The 19,090-nt window shown below is 37.0% G+C and overlaps 1 protein-coding gene across 1 annotated transcript in view; it reads left to right on the top strand.

The window, feature by feature from the left end:
• The first annotated feature begins 8,014 nt into the window (after positions 1 to 8,014).
• LOC143341662 (uncharacterized) overlaps positions 8,015 to 19,090 on the top strand; it is a 200,699-nt gene continuing 189,623 nt past the window's right edge. Inside the window, exon 1 of the mRNA XM_076764646.1 lies at positions 8,015 to 8,220. The gene's annotated coding sequence lies outside the window, so the exon portion shown is untranslated. The remainder of the gene's footprint in view (positions 8,221 to 19,090) is intronic.

The following is a 19,090-nucleotide window of genomic DNA, read 5'->3' as shown; positions in this document are numbered from 1 at the left end:
GGAATTTAAGATAAGGAAGGTCTTTGTTGAAACAGGAAAGGTGTTATCGTGAATGTATTTTAAGAACGGACTCTCCCCCCCACCTCGTAATCAGAATACATTTTAAACAGTTTCCGAGGGTAGCATATCGTGATCTGGGATACTCGTACTAAAGCAAAGTCTCACCGATCGACATAGGAATCCTCAACTTTCCCCTTTCACCGTTGCTCTAGAAATCCAAGGGATCCACGCTGGCTGCTCTCGATTGAAATATCGAGTTCCCTTCGTCCCGGAATAGGGGATTATTTCTCAAAATCGAACTTAATTCGTTTCGGGGGTAACTTACATCGCTCACGTTTTGGCAGCCACGTACTTATTATACGAAGAATAGTCGATGCCGTAGAAAGGGCGAGCTTTGCGAACGATGTTGCCAACGCTTTCTCGAGAAACTCAGGGCTTTCCTTTCGACGAGCTTTCGGCATTGTGCCGGCTAGCACGCGGGGACTAGCCTGCGCACGTAAATACCATGATTGATGGGGTAGAAACAGCTCTCGAGTCTCCTCTATCCTCTCCCTTGCTCCACTCTACCCTTCATTCACGTCATAGTTCGACCTATTTGGTGCGAAGAGCGAAGTTTACAAGGTGCACACAATGGAACCCGATTTTACGCCTCCACACTTTCGTCCTTGGTCACTTAACACATCATCCCCCATGGATATGGCCATCTTGATTGCCCCTCGTTTTCTTTGCTTCAAACATCTTTTTACTTTTGAACAATGGTCCTTAACCTGGGGTCCAGAGATCAATTTTTATATAGAATTATAGGATAACTAGTTTTGTTGCATATATTATATTTTAAAATATCAATTTTACCCTTTCAGTGCTTTGAGATAGTAGATTAGAGTAGATCTTTCTAAGTCGAGGGATTATAAACTATGTTGGCTGTCTTTGCAAAGTTTTAAATGTTGATGGAAGTGATATTCAAAATAGTCTATTTTTTTAGAAAATAAGTAGAAGCAAAAAAAAATAATTTTTTTGGAACGATTTGAAATTTTTTAATTTCGTCGAAAAATTTCACATCCTCCCGAATTTTTTTCTAGGAAGTGGGTAGGATTTCGAGGGTATGTCTATTCACAAAAAATGATTGTAATTACCCCTCGTAACAAAAAATAATTTTTCCTGAATGATTTGAAACTTCAACTTTTAGGGTAACAGACAGTTATGGTCAGACATTACATTTTCAGTAAGGAATTTTTTTCTCGAAATTGCGTAGGATTTCGGGGGTATGTCTATTCACAAAAAATGATTGTAATTGACCCTCGCAACCAAAAATAATTTTTCTTGAATGATTTGAAATTTTTTAATAACTTTTTAACGAAGCCTCAATTGAGAAATTGATATTCTTGATTTTCGTCTTATTTTGGCCTCTAGAATCTCCCATTAAAATTTTTCCCAGGGTTGGTCGAACACCCTGTATAATCTTTCACAAGTATTATTCAAAGTATATGCAGATTTAAAAAAATATTGGCAGGAGTCGATGACAGTCGTAGAAATATAATTTAAAGCAAATGTATGTGGAGAAGAGTAGGTGTCCTTTGATGTATTTCTATCGGAAATATTGATCGCTATGTTTAAGCACGACGATTTGTTTCGGGCAAACTTGATCGTGCAATAAAAGAAATATAGATTGATGTATTCGAGTAGTCGCGTTGAAATGTGTACACGAGGTGCTTCGATGCATTACTTGAGTTGAGTTTGAGAACGTATAGAAACGTGCTTCCGTTGCAACGCAAACGATCCCGGTCAATGGTATAAATCTATCAAGTTCCTTTAAGCATTAAAGCAGTTCATCGGCGTTATTCCCACCTCGTATATAATTTTCGGACCATTTGGTCGTAATAGCAGTATTCAAACGATGTATTGGTTAACAGAGCTTGATAAATGGGACTTATTTCATGTGCATTGGAATTTGCACGTACCATTACAAGCAATCCTCCAGCATTGAAAAAGATGAATCCACGGGGGAACATACTTTAATGAAACAGAAGTCAATGCTACTTTTTTGTTATACACAATTTTGCAATTACTTCCTGAAAAACTTTACTATCTATAAATTTCTCTCGAAAAGGCACGTGCAAATTAAATGTTCCATTTAATCTTTTCACCGCGGAACAAATTCTGTTACGCCCTGTGACTTCGTAGCGAAAATTGAATAACTCATAAACCACAATGAAAATTTAAAAGATAAGTACCAAGGTAAATTGTTGGCCGCTGCAAACAGTTCTGCGGGCTACGCCAGTAACTACATCGAATTAGGGCGAACCGAAATCAAACCGAATCAAGCTAAATCAAACCGAGCGCAAATTGTAAAGGGCAGCAAGCGTCCGGAACAGTCGCGTACAGATAATGAGTCAATACGATTATCCCAGCCGTAGAACGTTCATTCCCTTCTAAAGGCCAGTCGATTCTATCGTAACAGGTAATATTTCAGTTTTCTTTCTACCCCAAAATCGAATTCATTATTAAACTCGAAATAACGTTTCGCACCGAACCACTCTGACACAATATAAACAGTGACAAAGTGTTAAAAAGATAAACAGAAATAAAATTTCATGCCCTTTGAATACTCACGCGTCAGAATAAAATTCGGTTAAATTCTTTCAGAGATAAATCCATCAATGACTCTTTTTAAATTTGTTTCTTCGTTTGTTTTTGCAATAGTACAATATTTCCTTCGCCTTGTAATAATATTTCAATTATTTATTTCGAACTGACTCGTATAGAGAAGCCTCACTGAATTCACCATGTATGTAGGAATAATACTAAGCTGGAGATTTGAACAGAAATATTACTCGTTTCCATGAAAAAAAATTCTTGGATACTCTTTCCATCTTGGATGAAATAAGTTGCAAGTTAATATTCGCCTGTTCGCGTTGGCCACTGGTCTACAATTTCTCTGTGGACAATTTAGACACTGGCTGGACCAGGAGACGAACCAGGATCTGTTATCAGCCACAGAGTTTAGTGGTTTCCTCGATCCCAACGTGGATGTCTCTGACACGTATATCTTCACCTGTGCAGCGGTACATCCGTATCTGTCATGGCTTTCGACCCCAGTCCACAGCGTATGACCTCAGGATAGATCAGGTCCTCCTTCCGAAAACCTCTTTCCACCATGACCATCCAGTTCAACGCTCCCTGATGCTTCCGCGTCTTCTAAGCATCCAGCAATTTTGCGAGAATTTCACCGCGAAATTGTGCCCCGTCCGTAAACGTTCCTTGCTCGTTTCCGATTTATCACGGCCCTGAAGATCGACGACAACGATACTCCGAACGGTTGCTTAACCGTATCGATTCTTCCATCCACCGATCAACTCCCTACTTTACGTATCATCCCCATAAATCAGCGGTTGTTCGTATTATTTTATATGTATGGCACAGAGTCGATATTTACGATAAAACAACAGTAATTCACTGTTTCACAGAAAATCCAAAGAACTTTCAATAACAGTAAATTACATTTATCGTTGGCTTTGCTCGCTTAAACGTTCATAAATATTCATAGAGACATACATCGAGGTTTTGTTCAAACTTTTTATTATTTTACCACCGAGAAAAGTTCGTAACTCTACGGAGAGATTAATTTTGCCAAGGCCATATTGATGATTTCTCCGTTTACCGCGCGTAGATTATAAATCACGGTTCAATCATGTTTATTTTATTACCAACCACGATTAATTATTTCCCAGCGATTAATTATTCTCAAGATTTCTCGGCAATTAATTATCATTAGACGTTTGCGTCTAGCGCTGGAGGAGCTATAAAATTATTGACCGCGCTCGAGACTTACTGTCGTAATATTTCTTCTTCTATTATTAAAGTAAGGTAAATCATTATTTATCGGTATGAAAATTATGAAACTAGTATAAGATAAACTTTGTCTCATCGAATGAAATCAATTTCGATTTAACGTTTATGTTAATAACCATGTTGCAGCCTCTGCAGAAACTCCATAAAATTCGTCGATATAATCAAACTTACATAATTAAGAAATTCACGATCAAGAGAAAATAGAAACGAATATATAGAATTAGGAATAATTAAATAATAATTGTATGCTGTTACTAAACGAACCTTGAGACTCTGGAACAAGGTATCAATTATAAAACTTGGATCGTTCGCCAGTAAAGCTTCTGTGAAATTAACTAGCTCGTTAAAGTAATCGATTAATTCCTAAAATGCTCGCAACGGCCGTAGCACTGAAGTTGTTCGACGTCGTTTCTGGCACTCATGAAAATGAAAGTGTCGTACCGAAGGTAATTCCAAGGCGACGGTACAACATTAATCGGCGAAATTTCTGCGAGGCTCGTGCAGCAATGTATTAACAATTTAACGGACCGACACCTGCGATAGCTATTATAATACAATTATACGCAGCGTTTCGAGCGGAGGCGTGTGAATTCGTGTAGCAGACTGCATCCGTACCATGGGGCGCGGGGCGAATTGTTTGAGCTCATAGGTCTCGGCGTAAACTCTATCATTATTCCCTTTCTTGCCAAAGTTTATTGAACTTGATGGGAGCAAAACACGACAGAGCATTATATAGAGCATAATAGCGAACGGAAAATTATTATGAACCCTGTATCGCATACATAAGGTCCGATTAAGGCGTTTCACTTTACCACTCATAATTCAGATATTAATCGTCTGCACTCTTTGTGGAATTTTTTTAACTAAAAATAGAATTTTTCACGAAATATTTACGATTTAATTTCATTATAAATACAAGGATTTATTAATTCTATAGAATTTTGGAGTCCTAATTATAATTTTTGAGGGGGGATAAATGTAACGTATACATACATTTTATAGCAATTGTAATTATAGTAACAGGTACTTTTACAATCATGGGAGATAATCATAAAGAATTTTTGTTCTCAGTTTAGTTTAGTATATTTCTATAAAACGACACCAGAAATAAAATTCAAGTCGTAACTCTTTAATAGATCCTCGTCATGTACCATATAAGTAGCAATGTTCATGTTTAACGAGTAAACGAAGGTATATAAACGGAAGACCCGGCGGCGATTGAAGAATATGATCTCGAAGAATCTGCGTTCATGTTAAGAATTTTCCCCTTTCCACGCAGACATCGTATAATTAAACCTTTTCAAGGAATATCGCGTCGAGGGTACGCATAAACAAGATAAAAGTGTAGAAACTTTCAAATTAAGTCGATCTAATATTAAATAATTATCGAGGTTTTCAAATATAATTCTCGGTAGTTATTAAGTAAATACAGTAGAATGTCGATTATTGGAAAATGCGAGACAAAACTTTCCTGATATACCGGTTTATATACAAAGGATCGATGGGGATAAAAATAAAAAGGGAGCATTTGAGAAGCAAGTATAACTTGTTTCATCGAACAAAGTTACAATATCGTACGGGCACACGGCTATCGCGTATGTTCAAAGAAAACTTACTCAGCTTTAAACTCGAACAATTTAAAGACACGACACAAAGTACATATTTACACGTTACATATTTATATTTCATATATTTCATATTTTACGTTTGCATTCGATAGTTAAATCCTCATCTTGTATTCATAACACTAAATCACGCAGTAGTGACCGTAGTTTCAGGTGTTAGGTAAAATATATAATTCATTAACACACTTCAATCAATAGATTTGCATCTCACGAAAAGGTAATTATATTTTGTTTATTTAAATTCATGTCGCGAAATATTAACTATTATACAACATAGAAATATAACGAATGTTTGGACACCTGCTGGTAATATTGGTAAAATTGTTGGTAGTAATATCCTAACGTGAAATATGGAATATCTTGAAAAATATTTTATTTTCTATGCTTGGACACTTTCATGTGCAGATTGACGCGAGGAATCTATTTATGTAAAAAATGCATAATTCACAGGTTGTTTTAGTTTCTGAAATGTCACTATATTCCAAAGGGAATACTGGAATTTATGAGGAACAAACATAGCTCAACAGCAACTGATTCTGCACTGTTGGAATGCTTTAGTTGATTGGACAACAACGTCCAAATGCTTGCAGACGCTAGATAATCATGCCGTAATAGTTATCTCAGGTCTGCAGTTGGTAATTTCGCATTGCCCTACGCATTCGCGAGGAATTTCTGTAATTTTACCAACGTTGTACGTTGTACTTTAAATATATTCGCGCGATCAATTATACCATGGTAAAAATTTAATTGTTTCGTTCTGTAAACAGGAAAGTCTCACTAAATAACTTTGAACAATATTTATATTATTTCTGGTCTGTAAACTTCACACGTATATTATTATTTGATCGTATTAAACAAAGAATTACATAAAAATACAAGTGAACAGGCAGCTAGTCACATTCAGAACGAATGCTGTAACAGATGTTTTTAACAAAGTATAGTATAGTTTTGATGTATGGTTTCTTTTGGATCTTTTCGTCCATTATACCACCAAGTAAGATAGATACGACACAACAGTAATATTCGCTGTAATATTTCACACCGAGTCTCGTCCCTGAGAGAGTTGTACGAATAATAGTCTCTATCCAGAAAGAAAGACCCAAGAGAAAACGTCCTTACAATCAAATATAGTTGGGCAGAAAAGAGTACTTGATCTTCTATGTGACTTGGTAGGCTTCCAACCGTCGCCACGAATTATACATTCGAAAATACATTGGTACTTAATTTCTTAAATAAATCCTCCAATTATTGACGAATTTAATGAGCCCAGTAAAATGAAACGTATTTTTCTCTACTGTAGAAAATAGTCAGCGATAGTTACGAATTGTTTTGGATAATATTGTTTTCGAATGATGCAATGTTTCTGAATAGCATTTAACTCGTCACTCTGTCTAGGGATTGTTTAGGAACTGTTTAGGGATTTATAAAATTACAATACGTTAAAGTTAATATTCTCTCACAAGTACTCGATCGACCCTCCTATCTTTCTATTTATATGAAACGTTCTAATACAGGTTTTAGACCGAAAATTTATAAATATTAAAATTCTATTTATATTACGTACGTATAATGTATTTTATTAACGCATTTTCCCTTTGTCGTTTCATTCGCCGCTAATGAACAACGGTTGAATTAAACCGTACATGGTCCTGAAATATTCACACCTTCTTTAATTACGAACCATCGTGTCGTGAATACTGCATGAATGTTTTTGTAATGAAACAATCGTGCATTATTTCGTTTAATGTTAATTGTAACGTAATGCCTACACGTTAGACAAATATTTTATGGTTTTGTTGATTATAATAAATGAGGTACCAGGTGAAAATAAAATTTACATATTTCATATGTGAATAATCAAGTTACACAACAACAGGTAGAATATTTTTACACTGTATTTTGTATTGAAATTATACAATTAGGGAATCTTTTTTCGATTAAAATTTATCTGAAAATTGGGGTACATTATACGTATGTAGGTGTCATATTAGTAATTCTTTTGAACAGTGTAAAATAGAGCTCTCATTCATCGAAGAATCCAGCTAAGAAAATTTTGTAACTAAAATTACTACATATCTATCAGTATTGAGTTTAATAATAGAAAATGTAACATTTACTTCTAAAATTCGATGTGAAAAACAGCGAGGAACATTTCTCGTTCAATATACAATATTCTTGTCTACGTTGTATTTCATATATCAATATAAAACAAATTTTTTCTCCGTCTAATAACGTGTTTCGTAAATTGCGAGTATCGTGACGCGGTCGTCTCTGTTAATTTTTAGTTGCACCCTCCTCGCTAAATATCCGAGTGCTCCACTGATTGATCCGATCGGTGCTAATGACCTGTCGTGGGGACCCTGCATTCAATGAACCACGCGCGACCATGATTTCACGCGCATTTATCCCGAAGAAAGCCCCGTTACGAAAAGATCGCGTGAAATCGTCCCTTCCTATAGCGTTGGGAATCACCAGCACGCTTTAGATGGCGGCGCGCGCGTTTCGAAGGCCAGTCTGCTTCCAGCCGTCGTGGAGCACGAACGTGCTGGCGCGTCTCTCGATCGTCTCGATCCCACATTGCGTCTGTGTGCCGTGATCCCGTGAATGTTCAGTGCTCGAATGTGTCCTCCGCGCGTTTTCCACCAAGTTTGCAACGTACGTTCGTGAACAATTGTGACTGCCAGAGCTCTCGACAGACCGCATCGGACAGTGGCCAGCAGCGTTTAAGGACTTACCAGAGACTCGGGTACGTATCCCGGCGAACAATTCAAAGCGAGTTTAACAGTACGTAAAATCGAAGCTATCAATTTGCCGTTTTAAAATTTGAAATTCGAAATCGAAACGATATCGCGGCTCGCTGTTGGCGGATTCGGCCAAGCACTCTTTATGCGTTTCCCGGCGTTTGAAAATAGATGTCGCGTGCACGATTTATGTTCAATCATTGTTTATGGTACTAGGAAAACGTTTCGCGTTCGGGCGAGTTTGTACCGCGTTACGAGTGAGCTCGAGGATGGTGTTGACTTTGAACCATGGTGCACGTTAGTATAATATCTAGTAGCTGTTAGGCGCTCGTGATAGTTCTCAGATAGGAAAACACGTCGTGTTATTGCATCGATATGTTTGATTATGTTTGCACTGCGATCCGAGGTCGGTCGAATTGCACTCGACAATTATGTAACCGTTTCATCGAGTTCTTTTGTCAACGAAACCGTGCGCGTTCGCTGGGGTTGAATCATTAATTTAACGATGGCAGAACGCAATATTCGCCTGTTTCTTTCAGCGATGAATAAAAAAAAAAATGCTGCGCGTACTACTAAATGCGTAGGCAGTCGATACCCTTTATTTTCATAGCCGAGCCTTTTCAATGCGTTATCGCGATATTTTCCATACCGTGAATGTAGGAATCTCGACGTGCTGCTTTTTTAAAGTCCACTGTGTTTAAATTAAAAGTAGTCCATCGATAAATACAATTAAATATAAAAACAACGGTAAATAAAAGACAGTTTTGAAATCTGACTAATTTTCAGAATACATGCCTTCAAATAGAAAAAAGAGTGGTTTTTAATTTAATCCAGCACGTGGGTTATCTTCAAGAAACGTGAACTTAACTTCTCGTGAAATAGATAAATAACATTTATTCCCACCTGTGAAACCTTAAAAACGAAGCTAAAAATTTGTGTAATTCGTGTGGAAAGTTTGAATGCGTCTCGTTCTCAAAAAACGAGAAGTTTTCGTTTTTCATTTACGAATCCTTAGAAGAAGTTGCATTATATAATTATCGTTTCGTTTGATCCTTAAAATATACAGAGCGTATATCGTTAATTTGTCTAAACGCGTCCGTGTAAATTGCTCCAGATAAATCTTGATGACTCGCAAAAGGAAGTAATAAGGACCAGGGAATCTCGACAACGAAGTAATCACTGGCTAACTAGACGTCACTTCCAATTTCGTGATGCTGAAAGAACGCTTCAGATAAATTGTTATTCGTGGTCGGTGAACTATTATCTCAGTCTAGATGATTCACGGGGCGGGGAAATAAACGACTCGATATTCCCTTGTGTATTCGTGGGCCGAGGTACGCCACATTTTCCCCGCAAATTGTTTACGTCTCTTATTTCCTGTTTACCGCGATGCTGTCGATATAGTAGAAGAAAGAATAACTGACAATGCCAAAACGCTGAAAGTTTTCGCAACAATTTGAAACCTCTTTCGAAGATAGATCCAATTTACACCATTTTGTTTAAAAAAGTGTTAACCATTACACTCAAATATTTGACTAAATTTTAATTTACAAAGGAGTATAATAAAACGAAGAAAAGTTCCTTTAAAATGAATTCTTCTCGTAACATTTATGTTGAATGCAAATTGAACTTGAATACACCTTGAAAAATCGTGAATGGAGGAAGCATGAGTGATCGAGAAATGTTGTCGACGCGTTGTTTAAAATTGAAGCGTGTAGCAGTTAACGGGTTTAAAATAAACAGATGAAAACCAGAAAGAAAACGCTCGACGCAATTTTAAAGTCATCTCGTGGAATTTCCTGTCGCGAAGCTTTACGATCGAGAAGACGCGGTGGCATTTCCCGTGGGAAATTACGAATTACACGTTTTTCAATTAAATATAGGGAGACTCGTCCACTGAGAAATACGGAGGCGACACGTGGGTAGGGGCAACGACGAGGATCAGCAGCGGGCTTCGCATCTGCTTATGGATCGTGAATTTTATCACACAGAGACACGTATATCGACTTAATATCGGAAATGAAAACTATTGTACGCTCGGATACGTTCTCGAAGCGATGAGCTTCGTTATTAAATCCGGTCGAATTCGCGCGATTATTCGTCTCTCGATTGATTCGGATTACATTGAAATACGATAAACAGTTAAAAGGAATAACGTTGTCGTCTGAATGGAACGATAAAGTTCCTGGAAAACTTCAATGATGTTATACGTGCAGCGGGTAACGTTAAATTCTTAGTGTTTGGAGATTATTTCTGAAATATAATCGAATCGTTTGCTTTCATTTCTGTAAAGCAGTAGGTCGGATTAATACTCTACGTTTTTTAATGCGACTGTTGCAGGATTACAAAAGCACAAAGAGATTACGGAATACTACCTGCAACGTTAATTGGTTCGTTAATCCTTTTTTTCCACCCCGGTAAAGAGAATTCATCTTACGCCGTAACGCGGATTACGTTTCCATAATGGATCATTTTCGATGGTGAAACGATACAAATGATTTAGCAATCAGCATTACACCATGATTGATCATCGGCTTTTATTGAACTTGTCCAGGAACAAATCGCCATTCCATTACTCGGGAGAGTTACGGGCCGCGGATAGTAATGGAACACAGCTAAACGTTTTGTGCTACGTTCGGAATTGTATACAGTATTTTAAAGAAATGACAAGAAATGTTTCAACCGTTTTCACTACACGCGCGTGGAATTATTTCTTGGCCAGGAGTTGGCAAATCCGTCGAAGGAGAACGTCAAACTCGGAATTTGTGATAGTAAATTAGAAACCTGACTGTAAATTAAGTCCAATTTAAGTTCAGTTTCACTATATTGCGACTATTTTTGCTTCGAATGTTAAATCTAAACGAAAGAAGTAATTTTTGTAAAAGAAAATCGATTAAGTTTCATTGAGGAAATCATTAACGCCAACAGCAGTAGAAATATCAGGTAATGGTCAAGTTGAAAATTAATTTTCTCGAAAATAGTGCTTTATAAAAAAAATTCCATTACATATTTTCTAATTATTCTTTTACGTGAAACGACCATGTTGGTTACACTCAGTTATTGAACATAAATATTTATTGAAGTTTCGTTTAAAAATACGTGTAACAATAATCATTATAACAGTACAGAATTTTATTCTGCAATGTTTTTTACCTTTATTTCAAACGGGATTTTAGATTGACCTATTTGCAAGAATAACTCTGTAAAAATATGATATTTTTTATTTTTAACGTAGTAAAACAAAGTTTACAGATTAACTTTGCTTGTTACTCGCAGCCGGTTTGGTAGGTGTTAATAACAAAATATGGAACAAAATTTGTTGCAAACGCTGATCGTCGCTGTTGCAATTATAAATGGAAATCAATGTAGAATAATAAAATATTCCAACAAATTGCGTAGTGATTTCGAGAGAAAAGACAAATATTCGCGATGTAACGCAATCCATACTGTACGTAAAACTGTACACTCATAATTCTGGAATTATTTAAAATCTACACTTGGTGTTTTACACACAGCAAAATATGCAAATACTTCAATGTCATTCAAGTACAATTTATTATAAAGATTTACGAAAACATGTAAACCTCGTTTGTTCGACAAACGTTGAATAATAAACATAGTTCTAGCAAACGTTCATAGATATCAATCGCTGTATACTTTCGACACTCGTCGTATGTATTTGACTTTCCCTCAGCAATATACCTCCCATCGGTGTGCAAATATTGAGTTCGCAGGTTTGTTTCTCGGCCGTCAAGCTGCACGAGTTAAAACCCAGTTCGCCAATGCTCTTGTTCGATTGATTTGAAAAACGAGCGTTGCGCGAAGTTTGGGTCGTTGCCCCGGTGCAAGGGATACTCGAAAGATTTTCGTTCCTGTTAGAAAGCAGTTAGAGTGGTTGCTTAAGTCTGTTCCACAAACGCGAGTCGTTCCCTAGTCTTGCGCGTTCCGCAGGCCATTTCATTCGCTCCCTTTTCCTTTCGCTGTCTCTCCTTTTTTCCCTTCTTTCCTTCGTAGACCGCTCCTTAAGTACCAGGTAATTAAAAGTTCGAACCAACCACGATTCACGCCTGGGAGGATCAGCACCAAGCTTCTGCTCGCTATCCTCGTTCACCTTTCGCGAATGACGCCCTGGCTCGACTTTCTTTTTCACCTTGTTTTCCTTTTTTTTTTTTTTTGTGATCGCTTTTTGTTGAAAAAACTTTTCCACACCCTCCTCTGCCCCAGACGACCTCTCGCTACGATCGCGACACGTTCGACGTACCGACGAGAAAAGTTGAAAAATTCCACGGTGGTTTTGAATCGAATACCAACGGTTGTTCTAACGTTCTTTGATGTCTTCTCGCCTTCTTCGAATGCTTGTCACTGGGACCCCGGAAAAACTGCCGTGCGTTTCTAAACGGAAACCTCTCTCCCGACGACCACTAATGAATTTCGACCGAAAGAGATGAAAGCGCCGTGGCATATACCAGCAGTTTAATTACTTCTTCCAAACGTCGGTGGCCGTGTTACTTTATTTTCGTGAAATAAGTGTCCGCAAAGTACTCTTCTTTCGCTATCGCTCGGAATTCTTTCACAGACATTTATAACTCGGTAATTATAAATACAGTAGAGTTACTATTATCCAGCATCCGAATAACCAGCTTATTTGCCCCGACTATTTGGTAAATGTTACGAATTATATTTCACACAAACAAAGAAGCCACAGCAGCATGAATCCTGCAGTGACGTTGATATTAAACAGTTGATTTAGAAACAAATTTTTAAGAAAAATCGACAGGAGGTAGAAAAATTTTTCGATGAAAAAAAATTTTTTCAAATCGTTCTAAAAAAATTATACTCAGTTACAGGGGTCCATTACAATCATTTTTTGTCATTAGACATACCCCCGAAATCTTACGCACTTTCGAGAAAAAAATTCCTTAGCGAAAATGTAATGTCTGACCATACCATTGATATATTTCCCTGAATTTTTCGGCGAAAAAAAAAAATTTCAAATCGTTCTAAAAAAAATATTTTTGGCTGTAGGGGTCTATTACAATCATTTTTGGTGAAGAGTCATATCCCCGAAATCCTACTCATTTCCTAGAAAAAAATTCGAGAAGGTATGAAATTTTTCGGCAAAATTAAAAAATTTCAAATCGTTCTACAAAAATTATTTCCATTTGCAGGGACCAATTACAATCATTTTTGGTCATTAGATATACCCTCGAAATCCTGCGCACTTTCGAGAAAAAAATTCTTTACTGAAATTATAATGTCTGAGCAGACATATTCTATTGAAATTTCATGCGTATGTTCAAAACATCATAACTTCTGAACGGATTGGGGGAATTTAATGTTTCTTAAAAATATTTTTCATTGTTTTATGTCCACCATTGAAGTGAGAACCACATATTATAAATCAGCTTGTTTAAACTGGGAATGAATGATGTATCCTTGAAGAAATAAAATAAAATTCGAGCAATGGAGGTTGAACCGACTAACCTACTCGTAACGTATGACGTATTGGTGCATCAAAGCCTCACGAGCCAGTTTCACGGATGATGTACCGTTACGTCGAACGCTTACTGGCCATTTTCAGAAACACAAATGCAGTAGCACGTTTTTGTCGTTTTCGCTTTTGATGTTCAAACAGAATCTCGACAGGAACTTTGTTTTTTACATTCGCCACGCTATTCGTTTGCCTTCTGTTTAAGCACAGCATGCGCGATACGACTGTCGTTGCAAATAGGTTAACGTACGCGCCAGACAAAGGATATTATGAAATTCAGATTCAGAAAATAAAAGAATATCGTCTGGAAGTAGAGTAGTTTATTCGTAGGATAAAATCATTTTTCGTTACGCGCCATAATACAGTTAGAGATAATGAAATTACCCCTTGAAAGTTGTTCGGTCTTTTCTTTTTTCATAGAATAACTGCAGAATGGTAAAAGATATCGTATAAAAGTTTAAATAACATCTCCACCCTTAAAGTAATTATCGAATTCTTCGAAATACGAAATTATAAACGCTAGTAAGTGTCTAAAAAATTATATTTTTCGTAGAATAACAACGAGGAAATTAGTATGCTCGGTGTGTTTTACGAATGAAATAAAAATGGATGCTGCACAGATACGTCGAATTGAATGTCCTAATCAAAGACAATTCCCACGAGTACATTTTTGCAAATTCGAGAAAATCCCGAGAGAATACAGTTCATTTATAAAGCCAACATGAAAGTTTACAAAAACGGTAGCGGGAAACGTAAAAACAAAGTCATACATAGCGACGTATATACAACTCAATCCCGCTGTTTCAACAAGGAAATAGCAACGAAATTGAACAGTATCCGAAGCTTCGTTTCTCGAATTTTGGAATCACAGAATTTCCATTCATATTATTATTTTATCCTAAATATTTGACATACGAGTGATAAAATATGAAAAAATATGATTTCGCTAATGTTTCCTTTGAACAGTTGAATGCAGTTTTTCGAATAATAGGATATTTGTTATATTTTGACTTTTCCATCCAATACAGAAAGAATTTCATATTTAATAAGTAAGTAAATGCAGTGCACTTTATTCAGTTTCATTATAATAGAAAATTTCGATGGAGGTAGCATATAAAAAATACATTTTTATTAAAGCAATGTACCATACTTGAGTATATATGGTACTAACGTGATGTATGTTTTTAAAATTTTATATAAACGAACGATTTTGTAACAATACAATTTTTGTACCTGTTTTATAAATTTAACAAAGCGTGGTATGAAAAATTCAACCGACCAGGTGAGATATAATGCAAACGTAGATGTGATATACTTGATACGCGTATTATAGGTCCACGTTTGTTTATCGATAATATTATACGCGGTCAACGATATCGGAATTTCTTGGAATTCGCACTGCCCTCTGTATTGCATGTCCTGTTTCAGCTACGGTGCAATTTAAAATTTTTCCAACAGGATGGGGCATCAGCTCATAACGCCCGGATCGTGACTCAATATATGTACAGCGGCAATATATCGAGAAAAATGGTTTGCTACACGAAATTCCACAACTTGGTCGCTTCGTTTCATCTATTTCAACTCACTCGACTTTTATTTTTCATGCGGTTAAAAAAGGAAATTACGCGCAAGCAGCCCTTTCTCTCGATCGATGGCATTAAGGTTAAAATTGAAACTAATTCCGCGGGTATAACTGCTACGCGACTTAAAAATGTAATGGAAAATGTAAAGAAGCGAGTAATTAAATCCGCAAACGTTTACGGTGGAATGTTTGACTATCTGCTGGAATGAAGTAATTTCGCAATATGAAATGTGCGATGTCTCGTAGAGTATTACGATTTTAATAGGCATAGCTTAATACCTTTGTACAAGGAATGATGAGAAGAAATTAGATCGTTTTTAATTGGAGAAACGTAGAAGGATTCAATTTATTTGGTTGAATCAGATTTCTTCTGGTAATTTTCTATTTATTCAGAATTACTGAAACGAGGAACACGTCTGATAGCCAATTAGGAAAGATATTAAGAAATACGATAATTGCAAAAGAAAAACTTTGAGAAAAACGACTTTAAGATTTGTCGTTTAGTGTGAGTGCACATACAGGGTGTTCGACCCTGGGAAAAATTATAATGGGAGATTTTAGAGATCAAAATAGGACGAAAATCAAGAATACCAATTTGTTGATGGAGACTTTGTTAAAAAGTTATTAACATTCAAAGTTCCGACCGTATTGAATTTTTTTCTCGAAAATGCGCAAGATTTCGGGGGTACGTCTATTCACCAAAAATGATTGCAATTGACCCCCACAGCTAACAATATTTTTTTCAGAACGATTTGAAATATTTTAATTTCGTCGAAAAATGTCACACCTTCTCGAATTTTTTTCTCGAAAATGGTTAGGATTTCGAGGATATGTCTATTCACAAAAAATGATTGTAATTAACCCCCACAACCAAAAATAATTTTTCCAAAACGATTTGAAACTCTTCAATTTTCAGGGGAACAGACAGTTATGGTCAGACATTAAATTTTCAGTAGTGAATTTTTTTCTCGAAAATGGTTAGGATTTCGGGGGTATGTCTATTCACAAAAAATGATTGTAATTGATCTCCCAAGCGAAAATCATTTTTTCCAGTAATGTTTTAATAACTTTTTAAGAAAGCCTCATTCAAGAAATTGATATTCTTATTTTCGCCTCTAGAATCTCCCATTAAAATTTTTCCCAGGGTTGGCCGAACACTCTGTATAGCATTCGTTATAATAACTTTCATTGTAATGTTTCTAAAGCTTGAAATGCTGAGAGATGTTACAAGAAAGAGAGATGAATGTTTTTTATCTGCACTCTAGATCTCTTTAGGGCTTTATAGTTGAGGGAGCAAAGGTGGAAATTTATCTCAGCTTCATGCGGAGGCAATCAGACTTCCGAAAGAAGGGAGAGATATTATCAAATTTACAACCATTGTATACGAATTGGAGACAAGAATTTTGGACACGTTGCACACTGGGGAATATCAAAGAGAGCATCTAGCATATACTATCTCGTTAAAAATCGAGTTTTTTTGGCATTTCTAGACTAGAATACAGTAAAGTTTCGTTTTTATATTTTTTGTCCAAGTTGATTTATTTATGTAAGACGCTACGAGACTCGTGTAAGTTGGTGTAAGACTTTACAGACAGAATTGAAAATTGCGTAACTCTTCGGTGGGGCGATGGGCTTCGGAGGAAGCGTTGTGCGGCGAAGACCGTTAATGGGTTTCTAGTTACGTAGAAAAACCATTGAAACGTTTTCCAGCCCTCGAAGAAATTAATTCCGCTTGCCATTATCACAGGCAGCTTGAAAGAGGAGGCCTACCAGTGGTAGCGATCGCAGTATGCTGAGGTGGAACGAGACACCATTATCTCTACCGCATTTACCACTGTGGGGGTTTGATTTAGCCTCAGAAAAATTCTTTTTCCGAATTCCATACACACGCTCGCGGGTATGAAATGAGGGAATATTAGACAAAGAGGAAAGGAAGAGAAATGGATCGCTTAAAAACTGCTCGCGAGATCATGCAATATTCATTAAATTGGCTGACTTGTTCTGTTTGAAATTCTCTGATATAAAATCAATAATACATATTAATTAAAATTGAAACTTAGACCACGAACTAAAATACAAATTATTTAAAAATAAAATCAGGACAGTTCAACACAAGAAAAGTGTCAAGTAGCCATCAATGTTTTTCTAAATGACTTTCGATACATATTTAGATATTTAACGTGGAGGAAGAACTATGTAAAGTACAGAAATTTGGTGAATCGAAGCTTTTAATTTTCGTCGTAACAGAGGACAGTTTACGTACGCGGTTCTGTTTAATTTTCCGCTCGTTTAAGTTTTCGATTGTCAGTAAAATGATTTTTCTGGCGGCGAACGAGGGGCAGGGATCGAAACGTAAAGTCATTATTTCCATTTCGCTCGTTACAGCCATTCTTTTTCTACTCCGTGACCCAGTTAAACGAATGAAGTCGTTTGCCGCGTAAGGTTCATTAAAATCCTCTCAATGAAATCGACGCTGCTTCTTGCTAACGAAAGTTCTGCGAGGAACCCCCCCGCCTCCCGACGGTTCTACGAATTATAAACAAAGAGCAGAAGTGGGTTAACGCGATCGAAAAGCCGGGAATTGTCGGCGGCAATGGCAACGGGGCAATTTGCGAGGCGTAACTTCCGAAAATCCGTGGATTTCGATGAGTCCTGCGGCGCAGCTGCTTAGAACGAGCGAACGGTGTAAACTTCCTGACGGAAATTTGCGAGACGGCTGGAAGTCAGCCGCGCCGGTATATTTACGAAGACGGAAATATTCCCGCGGAAGTAAATTCTCGTTTACGATGGCACGCGCTGCCATTTCGAAAAAGCTTTATTCCCGCTGTATATACGTCGTTCAAACGTCAGGTCAGTCCTGCGTGCAAGCTGTGGTTTCATTGTATCGTAAAATTACGCGAAGTGTGGAAAATACGAGCAGAACGGCGCGTCGAACGCTCCTTTTCACGAAACCGCCCTAACTATCGTCCGGAGCGCGAAAGGGAGCAGTACGATCGTCTCCCAACGTGGTTATAATAATTATAAAAATGTGCAAAGCAGAATAACGCAGTGTTTAACGTAACATTAACTTTGAAGCTCGTGGTTTATTTCCTGAGACAGACGCGAGGCGAAAATCTCCGCATAATGCGGCTAAATTGTTACAACTCTAAAACACAATGAAAAAGAACGTGTAAAATAAAAAAATGCGAGGAACGGTGTTTGACTTATATGAAGACTTTGTAACATACTTGTTCTTTATCTGCATACAGAACATTCTCCCTTAATGGAATTACACATCACAGAGATTTACTTATTCTCTGCTTTAATTTACGCAAACGTCCACTAAAATGAAAGAGTGTTTCCCTTGCACGCAGTAGAGAGAAAACATTTGAGCGCAATTTTAAACTCGTCTACATCAGACAGTTTCTCGTCACTCTGGGACAATTTTGCAAAATAAAAACATTTCTAAGTGTTTTAATTCAGCTTCCTCGTGTCCACGGATGGATAAAAGTGGAAGATGCGATTAAGAAATTCTCGTAACTCTTTTTAGATCGTTGTTATATTCTTTAAATTGTATTTAAATTTAATTGCCGGTTGTGTCCTGGTTCCATCGCGTGGAACTTTAAATATTTGTAGAGATATTTCTCGTCAGTGTAATTAGTCGAGGACATTGGTATCGTGGGGTGAAACATTATGGAAAAACTCTGTGTAATCGTCGAACGGAATCTAGAGCGCGTATGTCAGTCATGAAGTGGTCGGTCGCGATCGTTAGTACTGTTGGCCATTTAAAACAAATTCACAGCGTGGTTTTCCATTCCCTTTT

This window comes from Colletes latitarsis, chromosome 5, assembly GCF_051014445.1.
Source record: "Colletes latitarsis isolate SP2378_abdomen chromosome 5, iyColLati1, whole genome shotgun sequence".
NCBI lineage: Eukaryota > Metazoa > Arthropoda > Insecta > Hymenoptera > Colletidae > Colletes > Colletes latitarsis.
Note: the sequence above shows the minus strand (reverse complement) of the source record. Positions and strands in the feature narration are given on the sequence as shown.